This window comes from Hesperophylax consimilis, chromosome 14 (genome assembly GCF_061612785.1).
Source record: "Hesperophylax consimilis isolate HC1 chromosome 14, BYU_Hcon_1.0, whole genome shotgun sequence".
NCBI lineage: Eukaryota > Metazoa > Arthropoda > Insecta > Trichoptera > Limnephilidae > Hesperophylax > Hesperophylax consimilis.
In genome coordinates this window covers 2,964,898-2,989,214 of record NC_142849.1, presented here as the reverse complement: position 1 = coordinate 2,989,214, position 24,317 = coordinate 2,964,898, and the positions used below count along the sequence as shown (strand labels likewise).

The 24,317-nt window shown below is 34.6% G+C and overlaps 3 non-coding genes across 3 annotated transcripts; 1 reads left to right on the top strand and 2 right to left on the bottom strand.

Annotated features, from left to right (window-relative positions):
* The first annotated feature begins 22,101 nt into the window (after nt 1-22,101).
* On the top strand, nt 22,102-22,173 carry TRNAE-CUC (transfer RNA glutamic acid (anticodon CUC)). The gene has a single exon. It is a non-coding gene; the product is annotated as a tRNA-Glu (tRNA).
* Nucleotides 22,174-22,764: 591 nt separating this feature from the next.
* LOC149417788 (5S ribosomal RNA) lies at nt 22,765-22,883 on the bottom strand. Its single transcript, XR_016303226.1, has one exon. It is a non-coding gene; the product is annotated as a 5S ribosomal RNA (ribosomal RNA).
* Nucleotides 22,884-23,205: 322 nt separating this feature from the next.
* Nucleotides 23,206-23,324, bottom strand: LOC149417787 (5S ribosomal RNA). Its single transcript, XR_016303192.1, has one exon. It is a non-coding gene; the product is annotated as a 5S ribosomal RNA (ribosomal RNA).
* Between the last annotated feature and the right edge of the window lie 993 nt (nt 23,325-24,317).

The window sequence follows — 24,317 nt, the reverse complement described above, 5'->3', positions numbered from 1 at the left end:
ATTTGATTTGTATTTTTTTATGAAACATTATTATGAAGCATCGAAGAATTATCAATATTTAAATAAAAAAATATTGAAGTGTTTTACGCTCTCCTCTAGCTGGTATTAGTATAACATGCACGTGTTCGGTTCTAGACAAACTGTGAAAAAAATCAGCTTCTCATTGGGTGGTCATGTAAAATGAATGTTATTCATTGATGTATTAATGTCTAATATTAGTCTACATGTTAGTCTGCTATTGTTACAATAATATTGAAATTTTGCCATTTTGCCGTGCTAAAAACACTTTATTCAACTTCTCGAAATTAGCTGTAGATTTTTAGTTTTGAATACCACACCAGAGTCCCAACTGCTCCCGTCTGGAGCCAGTGAGACTTGGCATCCTCAATTGGGGTTGTTGTGAGACTGAAGATATTGTGAACCTCGAAGGAGATGAGGAAGTTAGGAGAGTACTTGGCTCTTCAGATCTGGTTGCCAAACACTAATTGTAAAATAGTACAAATTAATTTTAGTAAAATTTATTTGAGCCCGCGACCTTCGGATTGCTAGTCGATAGCCTTACCCCTCGATAACGGAGGCCGTCATTTAGGAACGTTTTAAATTATGTTTTACATTTGAAAGTAGACGTTTATTACAATTTGGAAGGAGGGTATGTGCACCGCCGCCCCGGGAACCATTTATTGGATAACCTACACTTCTGCCATAGGTCTCCCCAAGTTGTTGGATATGTTTGGTGACTTATCAGGTGTGCCCGAGTTTATGGGGTGAGGTATGTGAGGGGCTTGGCGGCGGATGCGCCTGCCTAATAACTGCGTGGTGGGCCGGATCGATTAGTCCTCTTTCAACGCATCGCCTTGCAACGCAGTAGGAGAGTTGGATTCTTATGTTTATCACTCAATCACACTGAACCCCAGATTACTACCCACCCATCATACCTATTTACTTCCCAGAACCCACTCTCCTTCCTTTCCTTCAAAATTTCCCCAACACAGCATTCACAAAGATGACATAGGCCCTGAGGGTTACGATTTTCCTCAGGGCCTCCTGAGTGGATATGTTGGATAGGCGCGAATTATATGGAGGAGTAAAAACAGATGCTGATAGCTCGTTCCACATGCGAGCCGACTTACGGTAAAACAAGTCGGAGAAACGACCCGTTCATATATAGATAACATCAAATTTACTGTGAACCTGTGTTCCGCTCGTGTCCGCCAAGTATCAAGCAGGTGCACGGTATTATATGGAGGAAAAAACACACACACGAGCGGACTTACGCAAAAACGAGTTGGAAAAACGACCCGTTCTCATAAAGACAACATCAACTTTATTGTGAACGTGCGTTCCGCTTGTGACCGTCGAGTATAACGCACGTGCACCGGGGATCAATGCTGCTAGCTCCTTTTAACAGGCTCTAATAAAATACCTGTAGAATAGATTTCGTCATACATGATTTTGCCGCACATATGCCTCAGGGATCTCATTTTTACAGTATTCAGTGTACTTTCAGCCTTCTTCTGCCAGTTCCATGCCTCACTTCCATATATTAGGGTAGGTACCAGCACTCCGTTGTGGAGTTTCGCTTCTTTGGACAGTTTTTTGCTAACTCCAACCGCGTTCAATCATCCATTGATTACCCATTTTAAATAATTACCCATTATAATCAAAAACCCGGCCACCCCTACTAAGTCACGAAGCGTAATCAGGAGAGGTGGTAAGAAGTTCAAAATATACCATATAACATTATTCCTTTTGCCGCCATTTTAGATTTTTATGGCCAAAAGGTATCCCTCAACCAGTCTCTTTCGATCCGGCAAGTCCACAATGGAGTGCTGGTACCTACCCTAATATATGGAAGTGAGCATGAAACTGGCAGAAGAAGGCTGAAAGTAGACTAAATACTGTATAAATGAGATCCCTGAGGCATATGTGCGGTAAAATCATGTATGACGAAATGTGCGTATGCTGTGTCTATTCTAGGGGTATTTTATTAGAGCCTGTTAAAAGGAGCTAGCAGCATTGATCCCCGGTGCACCGTGCACGTGCTTGATACTCGACGGACACGAGCGGAACACACGTTCACAGTAATGTTGATGTTATCTATATATGAACGGGTCGTTTCTCCAACTCGTTTTATCGTAAGTCGGCTCGCATGTGGAACGAGCTATCGGCATCTGTTTTTCCTCCTCCATATAATCCGGGCCTCTTTAAGACCCGCATTAATAAATTCATTCCTACAGACCCTACCTTAACCCGCCCCATAACGCTGCCCAACTGGGTGGCGAAATAGTTTCTCTGTATTTAACGTGTAAAGACAGGGGCGCTCTAGTGAGATGTGTCACATAAAAAAGTCATACCTCCGAATTTGAATATGGAGACATACAAAATGATCTATATTATAAGTTATAACCAATGAATTCACCTAATTTTTATCGATTATCACTTTTTATTAGGATTTAAAAAAAATCGTAAACTTTATAATAGCATAACTCTTGAAAAGAAAGTCCCGATGATTGTACATAAATCATTCAAATCGAATAAACATTATTTTTTAAATATTAATATTCTGTATAAATTATTGTCACATCTTACCGGAAATCGTTATATTTTAAAGTTCTCTAAATAAAATTAAATCTTCTTATTTAAAAGAATTATCTCACATTTATTATTTTAAAACAACATGACCGGAAGTCGGCATCTTTGAGTGAAATCAAATAATGCAAAAACTAAAAAAACACCACAAGGTGGTTACAAATGCAATTATATTTAATAAATTTTTTCGATTATATTTTTGTGAAGAATTTTTCACAGAGGCCCAATGAATATTATACAATGAAATCACTTGCTTCATCGGTAGAGGAGACCAAAGCCAATTGAACCAATTTGACTTTAACATTTTCTACGTTTTGCATATAAAGTTTACGATAAAAATACTTATAATCAACGTCAGACAATTTAACTGCCCACCAAATTCGTATATGATTTTTTTTCAATCTCATATAAATTAAGCTATATACTCATAAACCAATTGACCCCGACCCCGGGGTCATTGCGGCATTAACGGAATGTTGATTGAAATGTAGAATTTAGGCACATAGTTCATCCAGTCCAATTTCAATAACTTCGATGACGAAAAGCAGTTTTTATAATTAGTTTAAACTTAGTCTTCAAAATTTCAATTATTTTTAACGTAATACACTATATATCCTCAAGAAAATCTGTTTAATCACGAACCGTAACTACTTGATGTAATAAAAAAAGAAAAACAAATATATTTTAATATCATAGTTTGCTTGCTCGATAAAAACAGAAGAAGAAAAAGTTTTTTTTTTATGAATGAGATAAAACTTTACCCCAAACAACGTGAAAATATATTAATTAAAATCAAAATATAAACTTCACATTAGGAAAGAGGACAACGAACAAATAAGTACATTGACTAAGTGTTACGGACGGACATGCTTTTGTGCAAGACTTGGGAGCTGTACTCACAGAAACTTAAAAAAAACTTGGGTTTATTTGTAGTACGGGGTCAATTATTATTATTATTATTATGTAATGAGCAGGCAGCATTCTGCTGATGCGCTCATATCTGATTTCACAACAAGTTTGACAGTAATTGAGTTGTACTGGTATAATTATCCCCCGAAAACATTAAAACGGAAACAGTATAAACTACTTTTTTAAAAGAAAGACATACATTCCCAGGTTTCGAATAACCTGGCAATATTTGAAAATCTCCTACTACCACCACAGTCAGCTGAAAATGTTGCTTGTGTTGTGATGGAGGACTTAGCCAGCCCAAGATTTGAGCACACTACGCCCCCCCTTGATTGGACCCAAACGTGATGTCAACTCGGCCACCGACCGGTCTAAAATATGACAGAGATCGCTACAGTGGATAAGTAATAAAACGTAGTTTATAGGCAGTTTATAAAAAAAAAATTGTCTAAAGAAACAGATACATTTTTAAAACAGTAATAAATAAAGCACATTCTGGAATCATTAATAAGTCGTTTTGAAATATTTAGCCGTGTTAAGTATCCGGAAACGCGGTGGCAAAACGTGGAATTCCATAGCCGTTTTTAATTTATTAAAAATATTTATAAAATCAAAGACAAAACAATAAAATGTATTCTAATCAGGGTGTTCTTATAACAAAAGACGCCGGCCGGGATATATCGCGGCCGGCCACGCAGCTGCATTATCTTAACAACGAAGTCTAGGTCTGATCAAATTCACAATAGAGTATTATTTTTTAACGCAATTAGTTTTCATACAGAGAATATCCAAATAAACGTTTTTAGTGTATAAAAACATATCGGCTTCTTTGTCTGGATGTGGTGTGATTTGATTTGTATTTTTTTATGAAACATTATTATGAAGCATCGAGGAATTATCAATATTTGAATAAATAAAATATTGAAGTGTTTTACGCTCTCCTCTAGCTGGTATTAGTATAACATGCACGTGTTCGTTTCTATACAAACTGTGAAAAAAATCAGCTTCTCATTGGGTGGTCATGTAAAATGAATGTTATTCATTGATGTATTAATGTCGTATATTAGTCTACAATAATAATATTATTGCTATTGTTACAATAATATTGCAATTTCGCCATTTTGCCGTGCTAAAAACACTTTATTCAACTTCTCGAAATTAGCTGTAGATTTGTAGTTTTGAATACCACACCAGAGTCCCAACTGCTCCCGTCTGGAGCCAGTGAGACTATGGCATCCCCAATTGGGGTTGTTGTGAGACTGAAGGTATTGTGGACCTCGAAGGAGATGACGTAGAGGAAGGTGGGAAAGTACCTGGCTATTCAGATCTGGTTACCAAACACTAATTGTAAAATAGTACAAATTAATTTTAGTAAAATTTATTTGAGCCCGCGACCTTCGGATTGCTAGTCGAGAGCCTTACCCCTCGATAACGGAGGCCGAGATTTAGGTACGTTTTAAATTATGTTTTGCATTTGAAAGTAGACGTTTATTACAATTTGGAAGGAGGGTATGTGTACCGCCGCCCCGGGAACCATTTATTGGATAACCCACACTTCTGCCATAGGTCACCCCAAGTTGTTGGATATGTTTGGTGAGGTGTGTTGGGAGCTTGGCGGCGGATGCGCCTGCCTAATAACTGCGTGGTGGGCCGGATCGATTAGTCCTCTTCCAACGAATGGCCTTGCAACGCAGTAGGAGAGTTAGATTCTTATGTATATCACTCGAACACACTGAACCCCAGATTACTACCCACCCATCAAACCTATTTACTTCCCAGAACTCACTCTCCTTCCTTTCCTTCAAAATTCCCCCAACACAGCATTCACAAAGATGACATAGGCCCTGAGGGTTACGATTTTCCTCTGGGCCTCCTGTGTGATGTATATGATGTAAAAATATACAAGAGATAAACAACAATCTCGCTAAACGTTGGCGGTGACCTATGGTATGGTTATTGGTTATCTAATAAATGGTTCCCGGGGCGGCGGTACACATAATTGTAATAATTCTCGAGGGCTCTGATGTACAGACATTATGGCTCCTGTTGATTAACGACTATATACTAAAACATCGTTGGTTGGAATCGTAGCTTGAAATGACTTTAGTCATGTTTATTAATAAACAAATTAGAATAAACTTTTAGCAATCATAATTTAAAATTTGTAAAATTTAATTCTCACCAATCTAATCGCCGCAATTTTAATAGGCACATATTATGGATATTACGCTTTTTTTCAACTTAATCATTACAAGAAACTTACGTCGGGAGAGATGGTAAAAGATACATTTAAATAAAATTTTATTCAATCAAAGTTCAAAATTTCTCTTATAAAATGACCCAGACAAACCTCACCCCATGAACCCAGGCACCCCTGCTAAGTCACGAAACGTAGTAAATGATGTATTAAATTTACAATTTTTGTTTAATCAAGTTCAAAAGATTTTTTTAGCATGGATTTGACGTTTGCGAAAGTTCCATTTCAATGTAAGTACTCGTGAGGCAGTCTATCCTCTGTAAGTATAAAGTCATTTTCATAGAATATGGATGTACTAACAGGATCTAAAAAGTACGACAGCGCGCGCGAAATTGGCGGTTAAGTTACAACGTATGCAAGCCGTCAAGTTTGTCAGAAATATATAGATCAACAAAATAAATCGTGTAAAATGTATATGCGACCGAAAAATGGGCGTGGCTTACAGCTAAATCTCGATGACACAAGTTGATCTGTGGGGATTTACATATGTATGCCAGCTTGGGTAATGGATCAACATATCCGGGGTGGATCAACAAATGCAAACGGATCAACATATACCTGGCGTACCGTCGCGCGAGATCAACATAGTACGAGAGGGGATAAATATATATATATATATATATATATTTTTTTTTTTTTTTTTCTCCACTTACCTCTAGTAATTTTACTAAATTCGGATAGTGAAATAAATCGTTTAACTTTAAAAAGGAATTAAAAATATTGAATTAAATACCAAAGTTGTGGGGTTTTAAAAAAATAATTATGCATTACAAAAAAAGGGGAACACAACTGACTTATAAGAAGAGGAAGGTACTTCTTAAATAAACAAATCTCAATTAACTAGTGTGTTAGAGGAGGAGTTTACATTATTTGTTTATAATAAATCGTTCACCGGAGAACTGGGTTAATTGAATGGTTTGAAAATGACCTTGGTCCGTAACTAGATATTTATCAGGATTATAAATTAGAATAAAAGATAAATTGAATTTCAGGATATTATTGATTGGGTATTCGCATAGGTGTCCATTAGTTACCTGAAACAGGTGGGAGCTGCGTACTCTCAAATTTGTCAAACATTTACATACAACAACTGAAAAATCACGGGTTAGTAAGATTTATATCGAAATATTATATGAAACATTTGAATATTATTGATTGGGTATTCGTATAGGTTTCTATTAGTTACCTGAAACAGCTGGGAGTTGCGCGCTCTCAAATACCCATCATTCACATATAACAATTGAAAAATCACGGGTTAGTAAGATTTATATCGAAATATTACATGAAACATTTGAATATTATGGATTGGGTGTTCGCGTAGATTCTCATCAGTTACTTGAAACAGCTGGGAGTTTCGTACTCTCTTATGTGGCAATCAATTACATGAAACAGTTAAAAAATCACGGGATAGGATGAACTAAATCTAATGTTGAACCCTGGAGGAACAAATTTAAAAATACAGTTCATCCAATAGGAGGCAGTGGTCACTTCTATAACAAAGACCACTTACCAAACAAATAAAGATGGCGAATCTCTTAAATAAAATCGTCAAAACCAAACACAAAAAGCCTGGAATTTCGGTGGCTCTCCAAAACAAACTACCAATAAGATCTTAGTATATTAGTATTCTGACGGCCGGCGTGGTCTAGTGGTTTACGCTTTTGACTACAGATCCGAAGGTCGCGGGTTCGAACCCGGCGTGCGCAAATAAATTTTATTTGATTAATTTGTGTTATTTCACAATTAATTAATTAAAAATAATATATAGTATATTTGCGGCACGTTCCAGAGTGGAAGATACTCTCAGTATCGCCCTGGTGTAAGACCACAATTCAGAATTGAAACGTTGCTTGAAATGGCTTTAGCCGTGTTTGGTGACCAGATCTGAATAGCCAGGTACATCCCCACCTTCCTCTTCCCCATCTCCCTCCCCTCCCCAATACCCTCAGCCTCACAACATACCCCAATTGGGGATGCCATAGTCTCACTGGCTCCAGACGGGAGCAGTTGGGACTCTTGTGCGGTAACACTGTAAAAAAAAAAAAAAAAGTATCTATTTATATCACCTACTATTCTTATGTATTTATTCGGTTACCAAGCTTAGAATTGTGCATAATTCTTTGTGCGAGATCCGAGCTTGGAATGCGAAGCAAATAGCCTCGTATTGCAAGTTATAAACCTTTCCCAAAATGTATGTCTACATATATATATTTCTATGTACTGTTCATTGGGGAATGCGGACTAACATACAGCTTGCATTTTAGGTCTTCGGATCACTCTCACATTGTCTCTTGAACGTGGAAGGAGGATTCACGACCCGTAATTCCACACCACACCGTGAGTATATGATTGTATATAAGACGAAACCGGTTTGCCCTAAGTAAATAGTAGTCCAAGGAGGAGTAGGAATTTGGGGGTTTCGAGGCTCGGAAGAAGACTTGAAGGCAGTGCATGATGACGAAGGAAGATTCTTTTGGGACGCGGTAACTTAGGTACCAATCAATTGAATCATGTCACAAGATTGTGCGAATTTCTAGTCGACTTTCGACCACCTCGTTTACTTGCAGGAGGACGGGAGCCAAATTTTGCTAGCAAAGGGTTATTCTGAGTTCGTCAAATATACAATTAACTTACTAAATCAATTCTTACTTGTACCTTATAGCAGCAGAGTCATAAAGGAGTGACGCCAAACAGACACAAGGGTCAAATTTACTAAAAATTAACCATTTGAGTTATATTTAATTACCTGTCCAAATAAACATGTATAATATCTTTTACTAGCGTTTAACTACGACTTCGTTAAGGTGCAGAGAATCAAAGTAGTTACAAAAGGAAAGTTAGCTCATTTACAGAAACCATTTTAAGTTTAGATTTGCAATGGAGAGACCAATTCAATTTTGAAGCTCAACACCCTGATCAGAACCAAAAGGGTTACCACAAAAATAAAAGTAATTAAAGTCCTATATCATAAACCAAAAAATTACACAACGTTTGATGGAATTTGATTACAATATAAATACGAAAATATTTACGTTCAAGGTCGTAAATAACGTATTAATTAGTTAAGTACATATGTCTATAAAGATATATAGTACAAGAGAGCTTTAAGTAGCTTTCTGTAGTTATCAAAGAAATTAAGGGTCCAATTTTCATGGAGGCTTATGTGTTGTAGGGGAGGAATTTTCCATCCCTACGAACACATATGCAAAGCCTTAAAAAAAATCGGTCAAAGCCAAGAGAAAAGAAAATTCTATATTGTTTTAAACAAATAAAAGAATGGCAAAAAGCTTAAAATATCACAAACTCAAGCATGGAGAATATCTTGGAAGATAAAAAAAGTTTTAATTATCGTTAGTGAAATAAATAGTGAGTTCAAACCGGAAGAAGTTAAAATTTACAGGCTTGGTAGTAAAATTTCAAACAAAATCAGGCCCATTAAAGTCGAATTTAAAGACCCTAAGCTGGCAAAACTTATTCTTTTTAATAAAAAATACTTTGCCTAATGGAATAAAAATGAAACCGGATAGGACTCTCCAACAATGAGAACATTTGACTGACCTCTGGAAGGAAATGGAGGAGAGAAAAGAAAAGGGTGAAATTGATTTGCGAATCAAACATTTTAATGAATTTCCTAAAATTTTCAAAAACCACGCAAAAACTGATAAACAAACATAACACACTCTTAAGAATCAATGAATATTATCAAAATTGCGAAAAATTTACCAAAAATCTAACAAATAACTCCTCTAAAAATCCCTTTTTTTATACTATCAAAATATAAGGGGAATGCGCACCAAACTACAGAACTTCAGGTTATCCAGACCAACTATTCATCATAGCATTATAACATTACAGATACCTGGCTTGACCCCGACATAAATCCTGCAGAATAGGCAACTATAATATATATCGCCTATCGACAGAAACTCGTCCACAAGTAGAAAGAGACGAGGAGGTGGAGTTCTCATTGCCATAAATAAAAAAAATTTGTTCCAAAATTATTAAACACAAACATCAAGGTGTTGAACAATTTTTTGTGATGCTTGAAAATAAAAATGCCGGCAAGTTTATAATAGGATGCGTGTATTTCCCGCCCTCCTCTGCTTCACAGCAATATATGAATCATGTTGATGATGTGGAAACTTTCAGATTTAAGTATCCTAGTGCCGAACTTATTGTAATAGGTGACTACAACTTACCAAATGTATCTTGGAACCATGATGACCCTGAATTATATGGTATTAATATGTCTACTGCTAATCTTAGTGAGAGGGAGATACTAGGTATATCTAATTACTTATCAATCTCACAATTAAATACTGTCATAATAACCGTGTTCTCGATTTAGTTTTCTGCAGTACTTCTGCTACGGTATGTAAATCTTTAGAAGAACTATTACCTGTAGACGCCTATCATCCTCCTCTGGATATAATTATCTCCAATGTTAACAACGATGTTTAAAAAAGTGTCAAGTCATATAAGGTGGACTTGACAACATTCCACCTGTGTTAATTAAAGAATGTCTAAACAGCCTATCTGTTCCTCTTTTTGTAATTTTTAACCAATCATTAAAGACAGGATGTATGGAAATATATGGAAAATAATATGTGGAAACATAGTTTTCTTACTCCTATCTTTAAAAAGGGTGACAAAACGGATGTTACAAATTACAGACCAATATGTATCCAGATTATCCAGTCATCGATACCTAAACTTTTTGAAAAAATAGTACTTGATAAGATATCTGCAAACATATAAAAAATTATAACTCCCTACCAATATGGCTTTTGTTCAAATAAATCTACATTAACCAATTTACTAATATACGAAAATTTTATATCTACATCCTTAGCAAACAGGTGCCAGGCAGACTCAGTATACACTGACTTCAGCAAGACATTTGACAAGGTGTGTCACAAAATATTAATCAATAAATTAGCTAAACTTGGAATTTACGGTAATTTACTAAATTGGTGTACTAGTTATTTGTTCAAAAGAAGTCTTTGTGTGAGAATAAATGGCACTAATTCATACGAATTTATGGCGACAAGTGGAGTGCCGCAAGGCTCTCATCTAGGGCCCATTTTGTTTATAATATTCGTAAACGAGATTGTTGATGTATTTACTGATATAAACGTTCTACTGTTTGCCGATAACATGAAACTTTATAAAGAGATTAACCACATTAATGATTGTATTACAATTCAAACTAACTTGAGATATCTTTTTGAATGGTGCTCAATCAAGAAATTAGCATTAAACATAAATAAATGCCCGTTCATTCATTTTTCCAAAATAAGTAATCCTATTTTTTTCAATATTCATTAAATGATGAAAATTTAATTTGTGTTTATAAAATTATTGATCTAGGCATTATGTTCGACAGTAAACTCACCTTTGTATTATTAATAATATTATCAACAAGGCCCTAAAGACTCTTGGCTTTTTTTGAGAGCTGCTAAAGATTTCAATAATTTAGGAACATTTATTATGTTATATAAAACCCTTGTCAGATGCCAACTAGAGTATAACTCTACGTTATGGTCTCCATTTTTCAATATTCATTCAGATAACATTGGAAAGATTCAACGGAAGTTTCTAAGGTTTATAAATTATAAATTGCATATTCCTATACAAAACATAAATTACAATTACCTCTTGGATAAAATGTCTCTATTGAAACTTTCAGAAAGAAGAATAAGCACAGATTTAATACTGTTACAAAGAATACTACATTTTAAAATTGACTGTTCCAAATTACTTCAATGTATCAATATCCATGTTCTCAAAAAATCATGCCGACATTTCTTACCCTTTTACTTCGATAACACCAGGACACTAGCTTACCAAAATTCTCCGATTCCGAGACTTCACAATCTCGGAAACAAATATTCTGATCTGGGTGATATATTTCATTTGAAAACTAATCAGTATAAATGTTTTATATTCTATCACTTTTATTCTTCTAGACACAAATAGACCTACCCATATAACTTCTCCGCTTCTACTATTTTGTTTTGTTGAATCTTTTAAATTCAATTATATGCGTGAGGATTCATTTTTGCCATTATGATTACATTCTTCTTTATTGTATTAATTTTTAAGTGTTTACTCTGATACAAAATGCTTTTATTTTTTTAAAGAAAAGCCCACTTGGGCGTGTAATAATAATAATAATAATTATATTCCACAAAAAATATATTAAAATATTTATATATTTTTTGTGGAATGCAGTCACTTTGTGGTTTGACATATAATATAATTGGGGAATATTATGAAATACGCAGGTACATTAATAGGTTACGGTGAATATAAATTATTCTTCCAGTTCATCGTCTCCAGATCTGGACTGATAACCAGAATCCTGGTTTACCATGTTGGGTCCATGTGAGTGTCCAAAGTCCTGGTTTCCCGTGTTGGGTCCGTGAGAATTACCGAATTCTTGATTTTCTGTGTTGGGTCCGTGGGAATTTCCAAAGTCCTGGTTTCCAAAGTTGGGTCCCGTGGAGTTCTGGAATTCTGTTGAATGAAGTTCTCTGATTCCTCTTCCATATCGACTATGTGTAGTTTCTGAAATGAGAAAACGATATTATTATCTAGATTTATCTGCTTCTCTATTTACAAATTCTATTGGATTTGAAGAAGTTTCACTTACCCTAAGACAACCGTTGCTAATCCGAGCAAATATACACGTCGTTCATATAAAACTAAAACACGTACATATTTATGATTAATTTCAAGAAATGCATTGGGTAATTTTATTTGTCTTGAATTTGAGGATTTTTTTGTTGTTTTATTTCTTTGTTTTATTCTAGACTTGAATTAGGTTATTAAGCAATGTCAGTAACGTATCAGTAGATTGTGGCTACTGATAATAACTACGCACACTCATATGAATCACGTAAAGTGTTTATTTATGAAACAACAGATTGCAAAACCAAAATTCTGGCTGCGAAATTTGGCAATTAATGTATTCATTGAAGTAATGCCCAAGTTATTATAAATTTTTAGTTTTTTTTTAACTTTCTATCCCAATCCGCCCCTAGATATTCATTAATCGTGGACACTGCTAATAATTATTTCGAAAATTCGCCAATTCAAAGGCAACACAGATAGTCATGCGCACCTTTTATCACTGTATTAATTTAGCTATTTTCCGTAAAACATCAATCTGGCGTAATAAAGGTTTGCTAATTACTAACATGATTTACAATCAACTGTTTTTTTTTTTTTTTTTTTATTTTTTTTTTTTTTATTCACATTTAAACCCGCTAAACTACTTATGTAGTTTGTCAGCAGGGACATAGAGACAACATTTATACACTCATAAGATACAATTTGAACGGTACATAATTACATAAATTGGTTACATTGCAGAAAAGTTTAAATAGCAGCATAAAAGCCTTATATAATAAGCAAGTAGAAATAAATGTATGAACAAATTAGTATTATCAACAAGTAAATCAAGTTTCATAAATAGAGGTAGGTAGTCAGGTATTAGAAAATAATTGTTTTTCCATTTTCTAAGAATATGAATTCCATTTCATGGGCATCAGTATAGATCATTATTATCCAATAACCATTTCCTTAGATTATATTTAACATTAGCAGTATACATGTTATTATTTTTAATTGTCATTGGTAATAGGTTAAAAATTTTGGGTACTACATAGTTTAAAGTTCTTTCACCATATTTATTAGTACATTTCGAAACTACCAGTCCTTCATTTTGAGTGAATCTTGTGTTATGTTTATGGCAAACTCTTTCCCTATACAATGAATCAGACAATATAACATGTTGACTTACAATATTATAAAACAATAATCCTCTGACAGGTAAAATATTCAGAGACTTGCTTATTAATTTAATGTTACTTCTGTGTTGATTGTCATATTTATGGATTAACAATTTTATAATGGAGTTTTGTAATGTTTGTATATAGCTTATATTAGTTTTACAAGAATGTCCCCAAGAAGTAATTCCATAACGTATAGTGGATTCAGCCAGAGATAAGTAGATTAACTTTAAAGTACTTATAGGCACGAAATATTTTATTTTATAAATCCTACCCACAATAGCTCGTAGACGTTTACAAACATTAGCAATGTGTACATCCCATTTCATGTAGCAGTCAATAGTAACACCCAAATATACATAACTTTTGACAAAATCAATGGTTTCACATGAACAGGGCTGTGCAACATTTTTATGTATGCAGTCAAATGTGTGTGTATATAATGAAGGAATTACATTACATCTGGCGTGTGGAGATCTGATGTGCATAATTTTAGTTTTTTTGGCGTTTATAAAGAGGCCTGCATCATGCGACCATTTCAGTAGGGCAATAAAATCATGTTGCATAAGGTTCATTGCAGTAACCAGATCTTCGTGCGATATTACGAGCGCCGTATCGTCTGCATATACAAAATGTTTAACGAATGAAAACAATTTTCTCATAATTGAGACATAAATAATATAAAGGGTTGGCCCTAGAATTGACCCCTGTGCTACACCTGTTGAGATATATTTTCTTTTGCTAAATTTTTATTTGTCGATCAGTTAGTAAATTTTTTAATAAAACTAGCAGCTTTCCTCTAATTCCTATTGCCTCCAGTGTTTCTAATAGTTTATTTGTATCAATGGTATCAAATGCCTTAGAGTTATCTATGAATAAAACCAACACTTGTTTTTTTAGATTTAATTCATAATTTATGTGATTTGAAAATTCCTGAAGCAGCATTTCCGTACTTTTTTTCTTTTGAAATCCATATTGGTTGGGATCCAACAAAGAGAAAGATTCTAGATATTTATTAAGTTTTATGGAAATGTATTTTTCAAGTATTTTTTCTAGGGCTGGCAATATGCTTATTGGCCTATAATTTTGAATATATGTATGTTTGCCCCCTTTGTAAATTGGCCTAATGATGCTACTTTTTAGTTCATCTGGTATTACTGCTTGCGATAAAATTAAATTGATAAAGTGTGTTATAACAGGCCCTAAAATATTAATATGTGTCTTAATGTCAAACATTCGAATGTTGTCAATCCCTGGTGACTTTGAATTGTTTAATTTGCTAACAATAATATTGATTTCTTGGCAGGTAGCTCTGGGTAGGTACATACTATGTTGCACTTCATTCGGCCTGACGGTCGATGCTAAATAATCACATTTGACGGCCGGCGTGGTCTAGTGGTATACGCTTTTGACTACAGATCCGAAGGTCGCGGGTTCGAACCCGGCGTGCGCAAATAAATTTTATTTGATTAATTTGTGTTATTTCACAATTAATTAATTTAAAATAATATATAGTATATTTGCGGCACGTTCCAGAGTGGAAGATACTCTCAGTATCGCCCTGGTGTAAGACCACCATTCAGAATTGAAACGTTGCTTGAAATGGCTTTAGCCGTGTTTGGTGACCAGATCTGAATAGCCAGGTACTTCCCCACCTTCTTCTTCCCCATCTCCCTCCCCTCCCCAATACCCTCAGCCTCACAACATACCCCAATTGGGGATGCCATAGTCTCACTGGCTCCAGACGGGAGCAGTTGGGACTCTTGTGCGGTAATACTGTAAAAAGAAAAAAAAACATTTATGTATCATAGAGCTAACACTATTTGTAAAATATTCAACAAACTTATCTGCTACGGTTTCTTCATTATTCGTATTTAACATATATTTCGAGATTATTTCGTCACAACTACTTTTGGACTTGCGTCCTAATAATTTATTTATTTCATCCCAAGTTTTTTTTGTATTTCCAAAATAATTTTTGAATTTATTGTTAAAAAAGGTAGACTTACATTTAATAATTTCTTTTGTCACCTTATTTCTGAAAGTTTTATATTCCAATTCAAAGAATTGATTGCTAGGAAAATTCTTCCACCTTCTGTACAATGAATCTTTTTTTTTTAATTTTTTCTAAGATATTATAAGTTATCCAAGGTTTTATTGACAGAGGTCTTTTTTTGGGTTTATAATTCATAACGATTTTACTCTGTTCATACAAATTCTTAAAGTTGTTTTTAATTTTACTATATAGTATATTGCAATCTTGTTCCTCAAGCAAGGAGTGCCACTTAAAATTATGAATGTTTTTGTCGATTTTGTTTTGCGATAAAAACGAAATTCTTTCCCCGTGTTCTGGGGCTTCTTTCCTTGCACTATATTTAATATTAACTGTAGTTAAAAAGTGATCCGCTATAGTAATATTATTACATACACATGAGGAAAGAGAATCGCTTTGTTTACATCCACTGTTAAATCGGACAAATATGTGGTCTAAACAAGTACGAGTAACTTTTCCTGCTAAAACTGCTTCTCTAGTTACGTCACAAATACATTTGATTAAATAATTATCCGACATTATATTTTCATATGCCATAATAATAGGGTTTTGACAATTTAACAAGTCTAGATTAATATCTCCTATAAGTAAAACATTTTCTTTGGGGCTTATAGTATGCAGAATGGCAGATATTTCATTAAGAAATTGTGGTTGGCTAGAGTTAAGGGGGCGGTATATTGCTATGATGTTTAAAATACTCTTGTTTGGAAGTGTCATAGAGCCAAGCACACATTCAAAATGATTTGTTTCTATTGTTTTCTGTTGAAATGTGAATTCATTTCGAACATATAGCAATATACCTCCTCCAGATTTTTTAGTTCGGCAATAGTTGTAACAATTAAATCCAGGAATATTATACAGACAGACAAGATTCGGTGTTATAGCCGTTTCACATAACATTAACACATGAATATGCTTCCAACAAGTATTTAAGTAGACATTCAAAGTATCCCAGTATTTATAAATCGATCTAACATTCAACTGAACAATATTAATATTTTCCATATTGTAGTTGCTATGAAACTTTAGCCAATCACAGAAATTATGAGTATTTTCGTAATCTACCTCGTCATCTTCTTCAATGTAATTAGACGCCATAATCAATAATTGCAAAGTCCTTGGCAAGGGCAGCCTTGTAGGCCGGGCAGGAGTCCTTGTCTCCAGTCGGATGTGCAGCGGGCTTCCCAAATCTTATACAGGTGGCGCAGACAGGCTCGGCGGCGGCTTTTGGGCAGTTTATCCGGGCGTGACCTTCGCCTGCGCAGTGTCCACATCTTTGCTGGTCCTTGCAAAACTTGAAGGAATGTCCGATCATTTGGCACTTGGAGCACACTGTAAGTCCAATGAAGTCACGAACACGGCACACATTCCAGTCCACAAAGACTTTCCCCTGCTCCACCAGCACGTGACGAATATGGGCAGGAACCTCGAAGACCCGGTGGCAAGTTGATCCAGTTCGAGCGCCAGCAAGGTGACTTAGCTTGCAACTTTTTACTGCGAAATCTAGGCCTGCTTTGTCCTGGGCTCCTGCTAAGGCATTTTTTAGGAAGCACTCGTCCGTTAGGTCACGAGGAACGTTGAAGAAGATCACCCTTGGAAGCCGTTTTGTTGGTAATCGAGCGCTTAGAGTGTCCGAGTTTGCTAGACATGGGGTTTTCAGTATTTTATCCTGATCTTCTTGTGTTGCAGTATGGATTACAATGCCTTTGTTTCGGATACTCCTAATGCCCGTCACACGGATTCCAAGTTCTGATGGTCGTAATGTATCTTTTAGTAGCTGTTTCGTATCGTCGCTATCTTTTGTAGAATCCAGCTTTGGGAAGATGCATACAGCAGGTTTGGGGGTCCCAACGTTAAGTCCTGAGCGGTTGATTGATGGTATCATCTTCTGTGGGCCATTTTTCACAATATCGGCAAACGATAGGCTTGCTTCCGTGGCATCGGCTACTCTACGCATCACTGGTCCTAGATCTGACTCCAACTGCAATATTTTTTCTAACCTGTGTTGGTTTTCTGCTTTTTCAATCGCGATCTCTCCCTTTGCCACTATTAATTTTTAGTTCATTTTTTATGTTCATTTTTTTAATTAAATATCAACAAATTTACTACACATTGCTCCGTACTTATTTTGCACTCTTATATTGAACTGATTTGTACAACAGAACATTCTATGATAACTTATATTGTACGTGCTTATATAGTTCAGAGATAATAGTTTATTACGTTATTTATTTATTATTTGAGTATATTTATTATTTTTTTTATATACTGCACTTATTATTGTACTCCTGAACAACTAAACTCTAGCAATGTATACATGTAAAAGCCTTAAATAAATAATAAATTATTATTATTAAGAAATAGACGATCTTTTTAAATGGAATGTACATGTTACCTAACGACAAAACTGAGAAAACTCATCTATTTCTTTAAAAATGTTAGGGATATTTTAAATAGAAAACAACTGAAACAAGTTAACTGTGCTCTTGTACAATCGTCTCAACTAATATGGTATTATAAGTTGGGGTAGTGATTCTAAACATCATTTTGAAGGTTATTCTAAAAGTCCCGTTAAGAACGAGTACAGAATTTATTTTTAAGACCCCACTGACGGGTTGTTTCGGAGAATTTGAACAATTCATCAAACTTAATTAACGTTAATTTCCGGGTTCTGTGAAAGTCCTATTCAAGTTCTGTTATTATATATTTAAAGGCTAGTTGCGAGACAGAACTGAAATAAAAACAGAACTTGAAAAATTCTTTCGCAGAACTTGAAAATGATCGTTGACATTCCATGAATTGTCCAAATTCTCCGAAACAACCCATCCTAAATGTTCCTTACCTGAAAAAATTATATTCAGATAATATACTGCTTCATCAATTTAAAAATGCCCATATGTATGAAGAACGAATAAACACCAGAGCCTTGAGACAGCCACACGTAAAATCTTTTAACATCCCAGTTTGTCAAAGCTCCTAATTTTTTTTTAAATACAATGATATTTAGCTATTCAATTCTCTATCTACTGACGTTAGAAACAAACAAACCAAAACTTCCTTTAGAAGTAAAACCATTAATTACCTTCAACAAATATATACCTTAGAAGTATTTCATAACATATTAAAAAATTGTGCCTACTGTTAAATATGTATGTATACTATGCCTTTTGGTCAAACTGAAATTTTATTAATTAATTCCTTAAAATTATTCTCGCTTCGTCTTTATCTTCTAGATTCATTCTTGAAATGTATAATTTTAAAATAAAATAAAATACTGATTTTATTTTATCTGGCATTTTCATAATATTGAGTAAACAAAAACTTAGTTAACAATCACTCTGTAAATTGCCATCGGTTTATGTTCGGGAATTCAAAAAACTGTTCAATCCCTTTATTTTATTATTTCGGAAATTCGTGACTAAAATATTTTGGACATTTAAGAACAAGAAAGGGGCTAAAGAAGGAGTTAGCGCAACACAGCATAACACCCCAAAAACAAATTACAAAAAAATTTAAGAACACTATTTAATTATTTGATTTACAGTACTTAGATCTTCTCACTGTGCATAACTTGTTCTGAAAAGGGTGTTCGTACCGCCAACTGCTAATGGAGTGTCCTACCTACAACAGGGCTGTCGAACACCTCATATATTATGTACATTTTATTGCATGATTTACAGCAAAGGTGGTACTGTAAAGCGAGGTAGCAATTATATCAAATAACAAACCCGTGTCGTTATTTATTACATGGTGATTGCGGTAAATTTATATATTTTTTAAACATGTCTTCATGTAAGGAAGTTATGAGAAAAGAGGAAACGAATAAAGGTAGAAAAGTCTAATTTAAGAATAGAGAGATTACAATTTAAGGAGAATAATTTTCCTTACGGCCTGTGAGATCTTTGGGGATGCTGTGTGGAAGGTTTTTTTAAGGATAGGAAAGAGAATAAGGTTCGGGCAGTAAAAATGTATGAGGGGTAGGAAGGATTTAGAGATCCCTGTGTCCAGGAGTGACGGAAGTATGAATATATCCCTCCCGCTGCGGTGCAAGGCGATGGGTCGAGAGACCAGTTGGAGAGGACGAAGAGTCACCCTAAACCAGCCTCTCCCAATCTGGCACACCACACAGCTGGTGGGCAAGCACGTCCTGAACATACCTCACCCAATGAACCTGCGCACCCCTACTAAATCATCGAACGTAGCGAACCACTTGGGGCGACCTATGTCAGAGGCGTTGGTTATTCAATAAATAGTTTCCGTGGCGGCGATACCCAAGCCCGCCTCCCAAATTGATAAGACAAGACAATTGAAGAGAGTATTTAAAATTATTCGGAAAATTCCACCTCTGTTTTCAAGTAATCAATAACAGTTGCGACACAATTATATTATTTCCCTCAGCCCTTTTTGGCAATCGAATCTCAGAACAGAACACATCAATCAAAAAATAGAGTCATCCATTATCACTTTGATGAAAATATATTCCGATATAAATAATAATATTGTCTCTTCTTGGACCGCTCCAACGAATGCACGATATCGTGATTACGATCGCGTTACGTTAATTTTGCTGCGTACGCGTACACAGGTACCTACCACATAAATTTGTTTGACTTATTAAATATGATTGAAAAAATCATATTTCTTCCCATAAACTTAATAATACCATGCCTTCTTCATACTGCAATTTGGGAGGTCACTCCAGGAACGTTTTATTAGATATCCAACACCTCTGCCGTAGGTCACCCCAAGTGAAAGCTAAGTTTGCTGACTTAGCAGGAGTGCTCATGTTCATGGGGTGAGGTTTGAGATTCAGAAAAAACTGGTCAAGAGAGACCTCTACAGCCGGATCCTCTCGATCCTTCGCCTTGCACCGCAGCGGTAGAGATGGGTTCAAACGTACGCCACTCCTTTACACAATGACTCCCAGATTACTGCCCACTCCTAATACCTTTTCCTTGTTAAAGGACCTCTTAAAGACCATCCAAGCAACATTCCAAAAGGCATGAACCCAAAAGCCCTGGACGGAGCTATTCGATAGCAAATTTGAAGCCGCGGGGTGAGGGGGAAGAAGTATGAAAATTTTCAAAAGCTACTTATTTAAAAAAAAATTACTTAACCCATTCCTTGTCTCACCAAATAACAATTGTAATTCGTTATAACTGCATTAACAACACAAAAATAAAATTATAATAGTTCATTAAGCACCACAATAAGCATACAAATCACTTCAAAAGTTTAATAATAATATTTATATAGGTGCCAGGCAATTTCCCCTTACCATAGATTTGGCATCGATGCCAATCATGCAAAATTGCACTAAGACTCTGTCCAAAGCTTTTTAGGTCTTTGCTCGAAGGTGACCTAGGCCCTGAAGGAAATTATTTAATTAATGTGAAAAACCACATATCTAAATAATCATTATTTTTTACAGTTATTATTTCATGTGATTTCGTATTCTTGCAACAATTCTATCTGCCTGTAACTTGTGGTCAGTATTTATGAATAAATTGCACATAAAATTTATGAAACTACGGTAAATATGAGTAAAAAATTCAGAAAATTGATCAATTTTGTTTCATTTTAATTATTTAATATTATAGAAACAAATAGTAAATTCGTTACAGTGATGGAACAATTACAGATATTGAATATTTCAAGGTGTGTACCTATGATATGTTTATTTGTAATGTCTTATAAATATGTGGTATGTACATTTAGTAATTACCGGATGACGTGTTTAGTATAAATATAACATGTGTGTGTGTGTGTGTGTTTGTTTATGTATACACATTGAACATCTTATATCATTGACACGATGCTCCTCTTAATTTTGGGCAGGAACGACTGCTTGTTTATTTCCACCATTTTACACGTAATCCTTCCAACTCATATTTTTATGAAGAAATTTTATGACCTCATCAACTACCGCAATGTCAAATAAATTGAAGTGTTTAAATAAGATAATGTAATCATGTATTTTTAATTATAAGCAGGGCTGAAAATATTGTTTCATAGATTTAAGCTGATAAGATAATTATTTTTAATGTTAACTCTGCGACTGATGATCATTTTGCTTATCTTCGAAGTCATCATTTCATCATTCATTTTACATTTAAAGAGGGTAACGAAATAATCAATAAAATTTAAAGATTAATAAAACCGACAGTATTTTATATGCGTTATTTCTACATGTAATCTTAATCAATGAACTCAAATGTACATTTTCAAAATTGCTGAATTTCAAAACTGATTGTGAGAACTTATTCAGAGATGCGATAAAGTACCTACCTGTATAAAGTAATATTTGAACAGAAAATTATTGAAGTGAAACTTCTTTAGCCGCGTAATGAATTTTCGGGAACGTAGTAAAACCGAGTCAAGATCGAAACGAAAAAGCGGGTACCCCCACCACCGCTCACCGTTCAGAAAAATGGTGTACAAAATTCGTTGTAATTATTAAACAAGTTAAATAACGTATTTACGCACAATTTCGCAAGTCCAGTATGGTCTAGTGGCTAGGATACCTGGCTCTCACCCAGGAGGCTCGGGTTCGATTCCCGGTACCGGAAATTATTTTTGGTCAATTTTCTGAGATACTGTTTTATTTAATTTGTGTTTTGATTATTTCAGGTGATATTTTTAAGAATTCATTTTATTAAATACAAGCAGTGACTTGAAAAAAATCATAAAATTGTTAATTTTTCAATATGGACTTTTGGCAGCCGGGATGTATTTATAATTTCACAATTATTTTAGGAATGCGGAAGCACATCATGCAAGATTCCCATTCTTGCGACCCGGGTTCGATTCCCGGGCAGTGCACTCCTTTTTTATGGAGAATCATTATTTTTCAAAGGAAGGATATTTTTGATATAGTAAAATATAAATGCTTCTTAGCTCATCTCGACAACTGGCGTTGGTGGTGTAATGGTCAGCATAGTTGCTTTCGAAGCAGTTGATCCGAGTTCGATTCTCGGCCATGGAATATTATTTTTTTGTTTTTAAGGAATTTTTTTTTTTTAATGGTTGACCATAATATCAATCCACTAAGTAATATTTTAGGCCTGTAGCATAATTGAAAAGTTAAAGAATGATATAAAATTTTTTATGATGTTAACGATAAAAAAATGAAAAAAAACATAAAATTAAAATAAAAAATGGGCCAACGGCACGCGGTGTTCCCAAGCGGTCACCCATCCAAGTACTGACCGCGCCCAATGTTGCTTAACTTCGGTGATCGGACGAGAACCGGTGTGTTCAAAATGGTATGGTCGTTGGCAAAAGTTAAACAATATTAATTTCTATTCTACCTGCCAATAAATATATGAAAATTAGTATAAAAAAGCCCTAATAATATTGAAAAAATTAGCAAGGTGTGTGCGAGGTTGATAAAAATAATCATTACATACGCGCTTGAAAAAGATCGTAATTACATTAATAAGTTTGTAGGAATTTTTTTTTTCAATGGTTGACCATAATATCAATCCACTAAGTAATATTTTAGGCCTGTAGCATACTTGAAAAGTTAAAGAATTTTATGATATTATTAATTATAGTAATGATAAAAAAATAAAAAAAACATGAAATTAAAATAAAAAATAGGCCAACGGCACGCGGTGTTCCCAAGCGGTCACCCATCCAAGTACTGACCGCGCCCAATGTTGCTTAACTTCGGTGATCGGACGAGAACCGGTGTGTTCAACATGGTATGGTCGTTGGCAAACGCTAAACAATATTAATTTCTACTCTACCTGCCAATAAATATATGAAAATTAGTATAAAAAAGCCCTAATAATACTGAAAACATTAGCAAGGTGTAAATATTATATACCTAGTTTAACTCACTCTCCTAACTCATCTTCGCTGTTTACAGGCAGAGCGCACGACTGTGGTCGTGAAGAACCGAGGTTCGATCCCCGCTTTAACTAATTTTTTTTTTCTTTTTTTATAACTTTTAATTTTTTTTATCACATGCTACTTATAAATATGTCAATAGACAGAAAAAAAGAGAGAATGAAATGAAAAGAGAGAGAGAGAAGAATACTAGAAGTTTCACTTCTGTCTTGCGTAGGCTTGACACACCCATTTTTTTTAAATATATATAAATTAAATACTTTCTATACACCACTTTCAATCAATATAAATCTACATGTGTCTAAGCCAATGGCTTCTTCGTCAGCATAATTAAAATGAATTAGTAATTAGTATTAATTTTTATTATTCTGACGAGGAAGCCATTGGATTTGGGTTTTTTTTATACATTAAATATATAAAATTATTATTCAATTAACAAAAAAACACAGAATATTTATAAACAAGTTTTTTTTTCCATTATTTCTGGCTTTCACCCTTCAAGGGTGTTCTTGGCCATCATTTAAAATTATTGAGAAATGAAAGGTGAATTTAAATATTAATTTTATTTAAACAGGAAAATTTCAAAATTATAATGAAAATTGGAGTCGAGTTCAGACTTAAAAGAGATGAAATGTTGGATGGAGGGGAGGCAATTTTAGTTAAGGCTTGATAGAAGAGAGGATATTTGTTTAGAGAGGGACGACCAAAAAATATGTGATCTAAAGTTCCCACTTCTAGACCACAGAATGTACAATCTGGAGAGTCAAGGACGTGAATTTTAAAAAGGTGGGAAGGAACGGAACAATGTCCGATCCTCATTCGAATGAGTGAAGAAATTTCTTTTTTGGAAAAATGAGGG